Genomic DNA, 13,981 nt, shown 5'->3' on the forward strand with positions numbered 1-13,981 from the left:
AGTGGTGAAACCTCAGACACATCCGTGTGCTCTGAAAAATCAAAGGAGTCATTACCATCAACGGTTGCTTGCAACACTCAATCCATCGACAACAGAACTCGCATTGACCAATCAAGAGTGGATACAATGCTGTCACAACAGGGTGACAAATTTATACCAGTCACATCCAAGGAGAACCATGACACAATAACAAAGCCTTAGGAGAAACATGGAAACCCGAAGAGCATAAGCAATCCTAGAGTTGACCAATCTTGCTTATCTAGGCTTGAGTGCCCCAGCTATGCTAAAGCCTAGGCAAGCTCCTAGAACCTTGCATGAGATAGCAACCGAGCAAGCTCTCGTTGAACATAGAAGTGTCACAGAATTCTTAACCGAGTTGGATGCTAAGCTCAAAGTGTTTGCACGTGTCTATGTCCTGGCAGACATGGACGCATTCCCTAAAGAGCAGCTTGAAGAATACTTGCCATTTTTCTTATCCTAGGAAGAGCAAGAACGTCTTAACGAGCACTATAACAGGCTCCTATATGAATGCATGCGACTCATCTCTGACAAGGAAGCCGAGGAACTACCCTTAACTGTAACATTTAATGGGGTGCTCTGCCAACCAAATCTCTTAGAGATAGAGCAACTAAAGTGATAATCAGAGGGTCGAAGCCAATTCGAACAATGTTGGTTTGAAAGCCGCTTTGCAATGGCCGAACTAGGAGCCCAGATCATGACAGTCTCATAGGAGCAATTGCGGTCTCAAAGAGACCCAACCTATGTGGCAGCAACTTCCTTTCGAGTGTTGACTGCGATTCGGGGTACACACTTAGTTGAAACTAGCCAAGAGAACTCTCTATCTGATAAGGTTCTCACAGAGGTGGAGTTACATGTTGCCAATAGACTCGGACAAGGTTCCATGCTACTCGATGTTGCAAAATATCTATCGGTATTGAGCAAGCTGCCACGAGTACTAGATGCATGTGCCACACTCCAGTACAATCCGGAGTTCTACAATTGGATTTTATCCTCATGAAGTGACATGGATTCCTAAATATGTACATAAATAAACAATGAATTTTGTGACCCTGTATAGATAATATCAACATACACAAGCAATGATAGTCAAGCGCAGGGAGAAGAGTTGGGTTCAACAGGCTAAGCTCCTCAGATCCTCCTCTCACCACACATTTAGAAGATGTGTGACCATCCCCACTCTCATTACCACCATAGGAAGCCCTGACCAATGTTTTTAATGGTGTAGATAGGGTATCGTCCCTTTCTATACACCTTTCCCCCTTTCCGGTCTATCCTTTTAAGGATGAGCCCTGCCCCACTCCATGACAACTAGTCCACACAACTTAGCATAAGCCAAGATCTGCTCATGGGGCTGGAGGCAAAACAAACATCATTATGGGGGCCATCCCTCTACAACAAACACTGTATGCCTCACCTCTCCCCTCCTCGTCATATGCGCTTGATAAGCCATTGTATAATCCCTTCCATGCGAATAGTTTTATCTTATCTCAAGACCTAATCCTTGGTTCACATTTTGTGGGTCCCCCTACGGTAGTAGACATGGAGCACCCAATACAGCTAGCTTACAAAGACGCTATCCACCGTCGAAGGGAGCATGCAGCACAAGCTCCTCTATTGGAATGCTACATACCTAGCCTCAAAATGTATGCAAAGAAATGAGGCCCCAATCAAGCGACACTACCCCGAATGTAGGCCGAAAAATCCCCACGCCAGCAGAATAGAAGCTCAAGGGAGCACACAAGGCATGGCAACACCGGTCGTACAGGCCCCCAAACAGACGCTCGGGCACCAGGTGCTTGAAAGAGGAGAGGGCAGCTTGAGACAAGCATGAATTTGATGCATTGTTCAAAAGTATTCTGAAAATAGTTGCGGCCAGGGACTACACCGTTCAGGTCCCGGGCGACATCTTTCCTGCCCAACCTCACAGGAGCCCCTCACCAGCAAAGCCTCAGTCGCCCAACCACCCGAACTCTCCCCACCTCGTACAAATAGAGTAGCCCCATGTTATGTAAAAGGCTTATCAAATGCTACCTGGCCATGACTTTTTGTCTCTAAAGGGTTATGTACTGACATGTTCCCCAAGTGTACAAACTTTTCATATCTGCATTTACTATGTTTCACGACTTTAGCAAAAAAAAAAGATAATCAAGCACATGTGATAAGTATCTAAGTGAATACTATGGAATTCAGATAAGTGATATCTCCTTGTGTTGCATTGGCTTATTATAGTTGTGGCATGAGTTGTGCATGTACTCTCATGAAGTGACAAGTGAATGCAAGATGATGCAGGTCTTTGTGCAAAAGTGTTCAATATCCAAGACACCACAAGACCGCCAACCTCACGAAGAGCCGCGACAAAGCCACACTGCCAAAAGCGAAAATCACCCTTGTGAGTGCCCACGTCACATGGCCCAAGGCATGAGCTTAACCACTTCCTCTCTCTAGGTTACACTCTACGCCGGGCACTCACGGTAGCTATTACCCCAATTGTACCAATATCGCACGTTCCAAAGAGGGTTGCAATATCTCATGTGTATCTCCCCATCTCAACAACTACTTCTTTAACAACGAGGCTGGGACACACTCATCACTGTAATATCCATTTCCTGAGCCTTCGAACCTTGACATTTCCCAATCCACTGAAAGGGTGATAGCCTCAACATATTGCAATGGTTGTACTCAGGCAAGTCCACAAAAAAAAGAGAAAATAAAGAAAGAAAGAAAGAAAGAAAAAAGAACAAGAAAATGAAAAGAAAAAGAAAAATAAGAATGAAAAATAAGAAGCACCCACGATCACAGCACAGCACCTAGGGGTCCTCAAATTAGGTACAACCAATGACCTTGGTCGGTTGGCTCCGTCCCTAGTCCCCTAGCCCTTTAGCATCACCCACAATTGTTCAGGGCACATCAAGGGCAGGACATACCTAGGGAGCTTGTCTCGCCTATGGTTAGACCTGTCACCCTAACCCATTCGCACAATTCCCTCCTACACTCTACCTTAATACCATTGCAATCAATTGTGGTAAGCACCGCACGAATGGCCATGAAAAGTACACCGTCCTCATCAAGCAAGTCCAATAGCTCGCAACTACCGAAAGTGCGGTGTCCTTGTGTTCAATTAGGCTACGTCGTGCAGTCACAATGCAAAGGATGTCTCCTACACCTTCACGTGTACTTCTTCTCAACATGGACAACTTTGCTTCATCCACACATTGTTACAAGAAATCAGCCCACGGTCTTCTAACTACGTAATATCTAAGTATGCAAGAGCACCCACATAATATCTGCACCGAAGCATATACACAGTTTGGGTCCTCAAGTGCAGGACAATACTCTCAGCTTGCATAGAGTTCGACCTGTCTCCCAAACTAATTGAACTATGTCTTTTGCACGATAGAGAAGACTAGCACTACCCCTAGGAAGAGACCACCTATGAGAGGTTTTCAATTGCAGGTATTAAAGACTAGCACTACCCCTAGGGAGAGACTACCTATGAGAGGTTTTCAATTGCAAGTATGCACGAGCATCCACATAATATCTGTACCGAAGCATATATACAGTTTGGGTCCTCAAGTGCAGGACAATACTCTCAGCTTGCATAGAGTTCGACCTATCTCCAAAACCAATTGAACTATGTCTTTTGCACGATAGAGAAGACTAGCACTACCCCTAGGGAGAGACCACGATGAGAGGTTTTCAATTGCAGGTATTGAAGACTCCAACAAAAGTGTCATTCGCTCTTCATCGACACTCAACTTTGAATTCCTATCCTTTATCATCCTGCAAGCCCGCCAAGAATCGTCATATGCAGAATCCCCAACAAACCACCACTTGTACTTCATCAGTGCAATCTCCACAAAGAACAGCTCTACCACGAGCCACCTAGGCCACCAACATGCCCCCAACGACCTTCCTCCCCACCACTACCAACCCCCCCCACAGACGTCCTTGCCACCCACGTCTTCGGTGCATGCTAAAGCCTACTACCTACGATGGTGAGTGCCATGGGATTGGCACTCGTCTAGGAGGGGGATTAATGTTAACCGTCAGACAAACAAGGTGGAAAATTTGGAAAATCTAAAGCGAAGGACAAAGGCCAATACAAAAGTGAAACAGAAGACGAAGGCGCGCTAAGAAAAATATGGAAGCACAAGAAATGCAGAAAAGTTCTAAATAAAGGAAAAATATGCACAAGGAAAAGCGCAAGTCAATACTTTTGTAAAAGAGTGCAAGCGCATCATGATTTAATTTAAGAAGCGTCGGGCTCTCACCCACGTGCAATTTGTAAATGTACATGGGCGGTGGAAAGGAAGCTAGGAAGATAGAAGGACAATGGGAAAAAGGGCCTAGGCCATGGCCGGCCATGTAAAAAAGGGAATAAGGGGATGACCGCCCAAAAGGGATTTAGGGTTTTGTATATAAAGTTGAAAAGTGAATGAGAAGCTCATTCTTGTGTGTGGCCAAAAGTGGCTCTTTTCTTCTTCTTCTTCTTCTTCTTCTTCTTCTTCTTCTTGCTTGCTTGAGCTTGTGCTTGAGAGAGGGAGTGTGAAAGTGTGAGGGAGTGAGTGTGTGAGGGTGAGGGACGGGGGAGGAGAAGCTCTCCATCTTCTCCTCTCTTCTTCTATTCTCTTCTCTTCTCTTATCTTGATCACAGCTATGGAGCTTAGACCGTGAAGCTTGGGGATGGAGCTTGCTTGAAGCTTGCACTTGGATCGTGGAGCTACCGGAGTGCGCAGGAGAGGAGGTAACTTGATCGGCATGGAGGTAAGCTCACTATATCTGTAAGGTAGGCATTGCGCATCAGCTATGTGAGAGGTAGCCATGGCCGCTTGGCTTGAAACGCTTGATCAATAAGCGGTCCGTAGGTCTCGGGGTAGAGCGCCGTAGCTCCCCTCCAGCTAGGAGCAAGACTACCAATGTTAACACAACAATGATGCCACCATAATCATGATAGGACTTGAGCACTACACATGCCAACTTACATGCATTGTTATAATCACATCCCTTGATGCTAGCACAAGACTAGCAGTCATCTCGAGATGACCAAGATACAATTCATCATGGGATTGTAATCTTGGCCTGCACAATTGACTATCAACAGGATCGCCTCAAGAAGGAGACAAGCTTGAGCAACCTTTATAAGTTACTCTATCCCTAGTCTACGTGAGTGGGATGCAATACGAAGGACCATCAAAATGGGGCACCTTGATTGATGGGAGTATCCTTAGCTAGGATTAGGAGGCCTTACTCCTTGGCTCACCCATTCAGAGACTACAATCACAATGGCACAAGGTGGATGTCGTCTTAAGCTGTTATGATTAAGTTATACCCATGAGACCTTCAATAATTGCATATGATAGACCCACCTTGAGCTACATGTCTAAAGAGTTCTTATGGTCCTTAAGCATTGGTGCATGACTAAATGCCAACAACCAACACAAGGAACCCAACCTCTTAAGGAACACATCGTTGACTAACTCGAGTTGCAACACACCTCAAGGGACTCTTAAGCCCTCATTAGTTCCACATTTGGTCTTAGAGTCACTTGCTATAAGTGTAATAAGAAATATCATGAGTAGATCCCAACCCAGAAGTGAGATAATTATGTAGGGTGGACTAGGATCACTCTAACCTCAATCATTCATGCCAACACCAATAGGAAAAGCACAACCTTTGACAAGAGTTGCCCACCAATCTCCTCGTAAGACAACCCTGTGAGGAAAGAAGCATATTGCTTGCACCACCTCTAGCAACTAGTGTTGCCACTTCACGTTGAGGCATCTAAGTCACCTTGATGATAATTGCTACACATCTTGTGAAAATTGTTAGTAGCTCACTAGAGGTAATTGATGAAAAGGGGTGGAATCTTGATTTAACACATTAGGAAGTGCTAACTCAAATTGCAACACCACCACCACCTTGAGGGAAATGTGTGCCTGAAGTTGCATGCCACTAACCCCCTCAATGGCATACAAGAGGGCTACCCTAGTTGCCTGGCTTGGACTCACGTAAAACTTAATTCTCATTAGGATTTGTAGAGTTGAGGTAAAGAGCTTTGAGACACCACTTGATTGACCATCCTCAAAGACTTTATACTTGGGCCTAAAATTATTAGCTTACAACTCACTTGGTTAGATAGCTTAACGACTTGTTGGGGACTAAGAAAAACAAGGCAACATGAACATAATTGATAATCTTACATATTGTCCGAGTGGACACCTCAAGGGTGTGCTCTCAAGTCATTGCATCTTTCTCATACTAATCCATACTCCTCATCATTGTTGCTCTTCTAGAAGGCAAGATATAGTCATAACATGCACTAATATTTGTTTGCAAGAAATGTCATCTTAGTAGTAGTTTGTTGGAATAGAAGATTCAACATCTCTAGCCACTACAACCATTTGAGACTTGTACTTAAGGATCTAGCAACTTAACATCACAATCATATGATTTGGGGAGGGAAAGAGTTGGACTTATTGCTCTTGGTTTAATAAGAAGGCCATAAAAAATAGGCGAGAAATTTCTAGGGGTGCTAATACTAATTAATGTATTGAGAGATATAGATGCCTTGTGCCACAATTTCATAGACAATGTACTACCCCACCATGTCTCTGTCTTGAGAATCAATGCTATTGGAGTTAACAAAGAGGCAAAAATGTCTCAAAACCATTAGGGATACTCAACAGCATCATCACATCAATGGTCTACATTTGAAAGTCAACTAGGAAAGACTAGCCAAGAGCCAAATACAAGAGATGGGTGCCCAACTTAAGTGGAAGACCAAACTCAGAACCCTATGTATCAAAATCAAAAGTGAATGGATAATCTCATTCTTGTGGTGTGCATTTGAGAGCATGCTTCTTCTTCTTGCTTTTATTCTATCTACTTGTGCTCCATCTTGAGAGTGAGGAAGAGGGAGAGTATGAGTTGAGGGACTTGAGAGGTAAAGCTTCTTCCTTGCACACACTGTTCTCTTCCTTCCCTTCTTGGGTGAGAGATGGATTGTGAGTTACCTTTCTTCTTCTTTGTATTTCCTCATATAGGTAATGTGCTTGCAGATCAAATCAAGAACAATGGAGTAGAGGAGGTGGATCGAGTACCACTACATGGATCATGGAGCCACCATCTAGCCTTCACTTCACGGTGTTGAGGAGAACATAAGTCAATGAGTTCATTACACTCTTTTCTGTTTGTTTATTCATGCTTTCATGTGGTTTGGGAGAAGAATGGATAGATCAATTAGTGTGGAGGATGTATAGGTTGCTATGCAAGAGGTAGTCATTACCAAATGGGATGAAGTGCTTGAAACAATAAGTGTTCCATCTGGTCCAATGGTTGAGCTCATGAAGGCTCCAATATCTTGTAGAAAAGATTGCTCCCATCTCACAATTAATGATGCCATGAGGCATATTCCACAGTGGATTCTATGAGGTTTTGCAGTGGGATCCGTAAAACTATATTTATTTGCCGAGGCTCGAACACAAGGTGGATTCCTTGTGCGAGAAGTTAACAGGGACGCCTGTCCTTTTTGGGTGTCAAATTAATTTAATGTGCACATGGGTGATTCCACATTAGCGGTGATTTCGAAAAATACATATTTGAATTAATGGACATTTATGAGTTTAGAGTACACTCGTATTAAATTAAGGTTGGGACAGAGTTTCAACCTATTTATTTATTTTGTAGTTGAAAACTGCTAGGTATTCACTTTTATCGGTTTAATTTTGTTATTTTCTAATAGCTGTGAATGCTTCAGTTAATGTGTAGAGCAGGCAACAACAGTGGCGTTGGGAAGCACTAGACGATGGCATATATTCAAATTACCTAGAAGAAATTATCAATTTTGATGGGTGTGTGCCCTATCATTAAAGGCATGGCGCTAATATTTATTAAAGTGTTTGATAAACATTTATTATTTTGTATCCGCATAGGCATTAGGTTTAAATATTTTATTATTTGACATTGTATTTGGGCACATCTCGACTTTTGGGATGTCCAATCACTTTATTCTTTATTTGGACAAAAGCCAAAGCATGCTAATTGTAAATTGGGCTACTTTTGAGCTTGGAGATTAATAAATTTATAAATACATGCCTTGTGGAGTGCTCACACAAGGCATGGGGGGAGATTGTACCCAATTTGTCTTTTTGCTTCATGTCATGCAAAACCTTCTTCTTACTTTATGAGTTTTAGTAGAGTTATTTGTTCTTGGGGACCTTCCAACGTTCACTACGTGCACATACAATATCTGATTTGTGCACCAGTGGTATCAGAGTGAAGTTGAGATCAAGGGCTTCCAATCGCTTACCATCTCGTGTGAAGGCAAAGCTTCTGGAACGAATGGGCCCTACAGGCAGTCTCACAACCAATCATCAATACCAACATGTTCTGGCAGTGAAGAACCCCCTGTTGTGTTGTCAGATCGCGAAGGACCACTCTCGGGCAGAGGATCACTCGGAAAGTTCCTTCATAAAGACCTTTTTTTTTTCCTCTCTCTCAGACAGAAACTGTAAGCCATATACAATTGTTAAAGCTTAAGCTCCCAAATTTCAGCATTTGCGGTGGCAAGATGAACTCGATAGCAACGATTGCGGCTAGTACATGCCACCGTCCTGTCATGATTGATATTCAATAGTCAAGCTTTTTAAAAGCTTAAATGTTCTAATCTTTCTAAAGCTTCAAAACTTCAATATTAAACTTTCTCATAGTAATCGTTCACACACAATCAATCTCGAACTCGTTTCCAACCTTTAGCAAGCCTCTCTTCACACATACATCTTGATAGAGTCAATTTCCAGCAAGTAGACCGTCACACGCAGTCTACACGAAAGAAGTATTCGTTGGAAGAAGACCGTCATCAATTACCGTACCTGCAAAAGAAGCAAGATCGCAAAAAGCCATGTTTTTTTAAAAAAACAAGCCTTGTAAACCCAAAATTTGAGCTAGGCTCATCCCTCTAACGAGATTTCGAGTGTGTGAGGTTGTTTCAGATTTTATAGGATATCAGATCAAAACATGGAAGACTTTATGGCCGAATGTGATTTTTCGGAACCAACAATGGAGCAAAAATTAGACCTAATTATGATGCAGCTTCAAGAGGAACGAAGAGCACGTCAAAATTTGCAAGCTCAATTGGCTGCTCTTCAACAATCCATTGTCGATCAAGATGGAGTGCAACCCAAAGATGTTATACAATGTACGATCGATGCGACACTCGAAGCATAGTCTCTCAAGAAAGGAGCCAAGATAATTAAAATAAATTTTAAATTCCATACTTTTAATGGACAATGTGATGAAAAAATTGTTCTTACTTTTATAAGTCAGTTTGATGATTATTTCCATGAAGAGCAGTATGCTGAAAAAGATAAACTCAAATGCGTCACTAACCATCTAGTGGATAGAGCATCGTTATGGACAGTCGTCTGCAAGAGTATTGATTGTCCTACTACATCAGAGGCTTTTCAAAAGAAATTTTTACAGAATTTTCTTCCACCTCAATTCCATGAAAAAGCAATCAAATAGTGGGATCTTCTGCAACAAAGAGATCGTGAATCCATTCTGCAATACACTGAGCGTTTCTGGAGTGCTTTACTGCAACTTCGAATGCTTGAAGATGTTCTTGAGGAGGCGATCCACAAGTGCAAGTATATGTCCAGTTTGCTTGATCACTTCTATGCGAAAGTGAACATGTTCAAGCCAAAGACTTTGGAGGATGTAATTTCTTTGGCCCATGATGCTGAAGACAAAATTCGTGGACGAGAAAAGCAACCACAATGATTTTCAACTAACGATAACTTCGGTACAAAGCAATTCAATTTTAACTTTTGAAGATTCAATCAAAATGCTTTGTTTCTTCTTCTTTTCGTAAACCCTGGACACGACCCCCTGCTTTACCATCAAACACAAATCCAAACCCTAAGCCTTCTCTCTAGCCAAACCCCAACATACCTAAATTTCCAGCCATTACCAATAACGTTTCCAAAGCAAAGTCTATAGTTTGCTACAAGTGTCAACGACCTGGACACTTAGCAGTAAACTGTTCAAATCAACTACTTGGGAGCGACTGAAGATAAAGACCATGAAAAAATGCCAGATTTTACAGAAGATGATGATGATATTGTAACTACTTCATATATTTTACCAGGTATGCCAAATCCTCATTCATTATTAACAATGAAATGTCTTGTGCATGGTCACGAAAAGATTATTTTGCATAATGATGGGAGTACACATGATTTTATTTCTGCAAAGTTGGTAAAAGAATTAAATTTACCTACTGTTCCAACTCATTATCGCAATGGTTCACAAGAAGTTCATAATTTAGAAATTAAAATTGGTGATTATGTTGAGCACAGAAATTTCTTGGTTGTGCCTTTGCAAGTTAGTGACATTATTTTAGGAATGCCTTGGCGTCACAAATATAATCCCGACATAGATTATTTCACACATTCCATGAAAATTCATTCTAACATAAAAACAATCACATTACATGGAACACATATCTTTGATAATTTTTCATTGCTTAGTCCCACACAGGCTAAACGTGCATTGAGAAAAGGTAGCAAATCATACTTAGTATGGGTGAATGAAATTGAAGCTAAGGAAAATCAGATGCATCCTAGGCATACATAATTTCTTTCACAATTTAAAGATTGTTTTGTTATTGATTTACTCCCTGGTTTACCACTTACCCATCCTACTTATATTCCTAGGTAATAGATCGAAGAAGGCAGTAAGAGTCGAGATGGATACCTAGAAGACCATGCCGGTTGACTTAGATGCCATCTCCTCTATCTTGAAGGAAGACTCACAAGCCAAGAACTCTTACAAACCACTAACGAAGTATATCCCCTACCTTGAGGACAAGTGGAATTGGATCATGCTAGCCACCATCAACCTACTGTTCTCACGCAATGAAGAGGATTAAAAGCACACTAGCACAATTGGTGAGTCCCATAGAGCCACACTTTCTCAGCTGCCCAATGGGAAAGACCCAACCATCAGTGCCACTTTGTATGATGGCCAAAATCCCTAGCAAACAACCAACATCTACTCCTTTCCACATCCCATCTAATAGACTTGAGCTCTAGGCAATCCTAGAATATTTAACAAGGGAGCTAGCTAGTCACCCAACTACCAATCTTAAGCTACTCCAAGCTCTCATGGACATACCAAAATGGCGATGGACTAAAGTGCATGTACTAAACCTAATGTACAACTGTGCATTATTCATGGATCAGAATAGCGGCGAACGTACGAAGACTGCTACTCCACGAATGAGGAAAGTGAAGAAGAGGCCGAGACAATAGAGTATGACACAGAAGGCCGAGTGATGAAACAAATAAGAGTTGACTCTAAGCACGAAAAGTCAATACCTTTAGAATCGAGAAGGGAGTCTTCAGCATAGAATGTGATCGCAGTTGGTTGGATCACTTAGACATGATAGAAGTCAACACCTTTAAAATCGAGAAGGGAGTCTTCAAAATAGAATGCGATCGCACTTGGTTGGATCACTCAGACGTGATAGACTATGAGCAAGCATGATTGGTCTAGCCAAGCGCCACACCTCTCCTTAGAAAAGAATCAGCCTCGAAGCTATGACCACCAGGGGAATATCTTTCCTTTAGCAAGGGTTGTGATTTTAACTCGGATTCGTAAGTGAGCTCTGAGAGCGATCCAAAGATACCCCAACCACCTAAGACCAAACGCACCAAAGGAGACTCGTCGGTCCATCTACGGCACAGATGGTTGAAGGAGAAAAAGAGAGAACAACCAAAGGGATCAGAATCCAAACAACAAACGAAACCCCAAGACCTACCAAAGCGCTTCACTAAATTCAAAAAAGGAGATAGGGTAGTGATCTTGTTGGGAGTGAAGAGACAAGGACACGGAAAATCCTCAACATGTGTTTATAGCTAACAGCTTGATTGAGCAAGAGGAGGCTGACCTCGTTGCTCTCTAACGAGAGTACATAGACATATTTTCTTGGTCCTTAGATGAACTCAAGGGAGTCGATCCAAGAGTCATACCACATAACATCCCAATGACTCCTGATGCAACCCCAATGAAACAACGATCTTACCCAATGAATCCAAGCATAATCACGTCGTGAAGGAAGAGATTGATAAACTATTAAAAGTCGGATTCATTTACGAGATTGAGCACATGGACTAGGTGTCACCCATTATGATCATCCTAAAAAAGAATGGTAAAATCTACATGTGCGTGAACTACAAGAAAGTCAATGCAGTGATTAAAAGAGACAATTACATGTTTTCCTACATAGAGTACATGTTGGAGAGAATAGCAGGAAAAGAAGCCTACAATTTCTTGGATAGCTTCTTGGGTTATAACCAAGTTCACAAACAACTTGACAATAGATATAAGACAGCATTCGCCATGGAATAGGGCATATTTGCTTACATAGTCATGCCATTTGGACTGATGAATGCGTCTGCTTTTTTTCAACATCTAATGTGTGCCATTTCCAAGGACATGCTGAAGCGAGAGCTAGAGGTATTCATTTATGATCTATGCATACACTTCAATTGGGAGCACCTAGATAAGCTTCGTGTAGTCTTTGAATGGTGTAGATTGTATAGTCTCTCTTTGAACCCCTTAAAGTGTCAATTCTGGGTGAAACACGAATGTATCTTAAGGCATGTGGTGTCCAAGAATGGCATTGACACTAACTTCTCCAAGATCAAGGTCATTGTTGACTTGCCACCCCCAACAAACTATAAGGGAGTTCAATGCTTCCTAGGACACACATGGTACTATTGGTGCTTCGTCCTAAATTATGCATTGATTGCTAGACCACTTTACAAATTGTTGCTTCGTCCTAAATTATGCATTGATTGCTAGACCACTTTACAAATTGTTGATTGTATTCGAGTGGACCGAGGAGTGCCAACGTGCTTATGAGGAATTAAAAAAGACTCTTATCACAGCACCAATCTTATGAGCCCCAGACACTGGAGCATAACATTCCATGTGCATATTGATGTGTCAAAGTTTGCCATGGGAGCTGTTTTGTGCCAGCGGACTAGTAAGCTCCAAGAAACTCACGGATACTGAGATAAATTACTCCACGATAGAGAGAGAAGGCCTAGCCATGGTGTTCATTGTGAAGAAATTTCGGCATTATCTTTTAGCTACATCCTTCACCTTCTTTGTTGACCATCAAGCCTTGCTTCATCTTGTGAACAAACCTTGCGCTATAGGACGCATAGCTCGATGGTTGCTTCTACTTTTAGAGTTTGACTTCTCTATGGTTGTACGCAAGGACAAGCAACATTACATGATAGACCACATGTTCCACATACGCACAAGAGAAGCCACTAGACAAGGCATTGTAGATTACCTACCTGATGCACACCTTTTTAGCATGTCTAGTGAAAAGAACTTATTCGGAGCTGATTTAACGCCTTATTGGGCGGATGACATAGTCTAGATCTGAAAGCATGGATTGCCTAAAATACCTCTTAAGAAGCCTAGGCTAAGGTGCCTCATCCTTAAGATTCAACCATATCAATTGATCGTTGACCAGCTCTATAGGTTAGGACAGGATGGCCTATTACGAAGATGCGTATGTGAGCACAAAATGCATCATGTGCTAACTCAAGTGCATAGTGGAATTCTTAGAGGACACTTGAACGGAGATACTTCAACCTGCAAGGTGCTACAATCTCAACTGTGGTGGCCTACCCTATTTCACAATGCTACTAAATTTGTCAAGCATTGTGACAAGTGCCAAAGGACCAAGGTCCCTATTCATAAAGATAAGATGGGAGTTTGACCCCAGTCATAGCACGACAACCCTTTGAAAAATGGGGCATTATCTTCATTGGTCCAATCAGCCCCACGACGGCACAGTACTCCTAGGCCAAGTACATCATTGTAGCAACAAATTACCTCACAAAATGGTATGAACCTCAAGCCACTAGGAACAATGACGATG

This window comes from Lygodium microphyllum, chromosome 12 (assembly GCF_053477565.2).
Source record: "Lygodium microphyllum isolate KBCC chromosome 12, Lygodium_microphyllum_v1.1.10, whole genome shotgun sequence".
Lineage (NCBI taxonomy): Eukaryota > Viridiplantae > Streptophyta > Polypodiopsida > Schizaeales > Lygodiaceae > Lygodium > Lygodium microphyllum.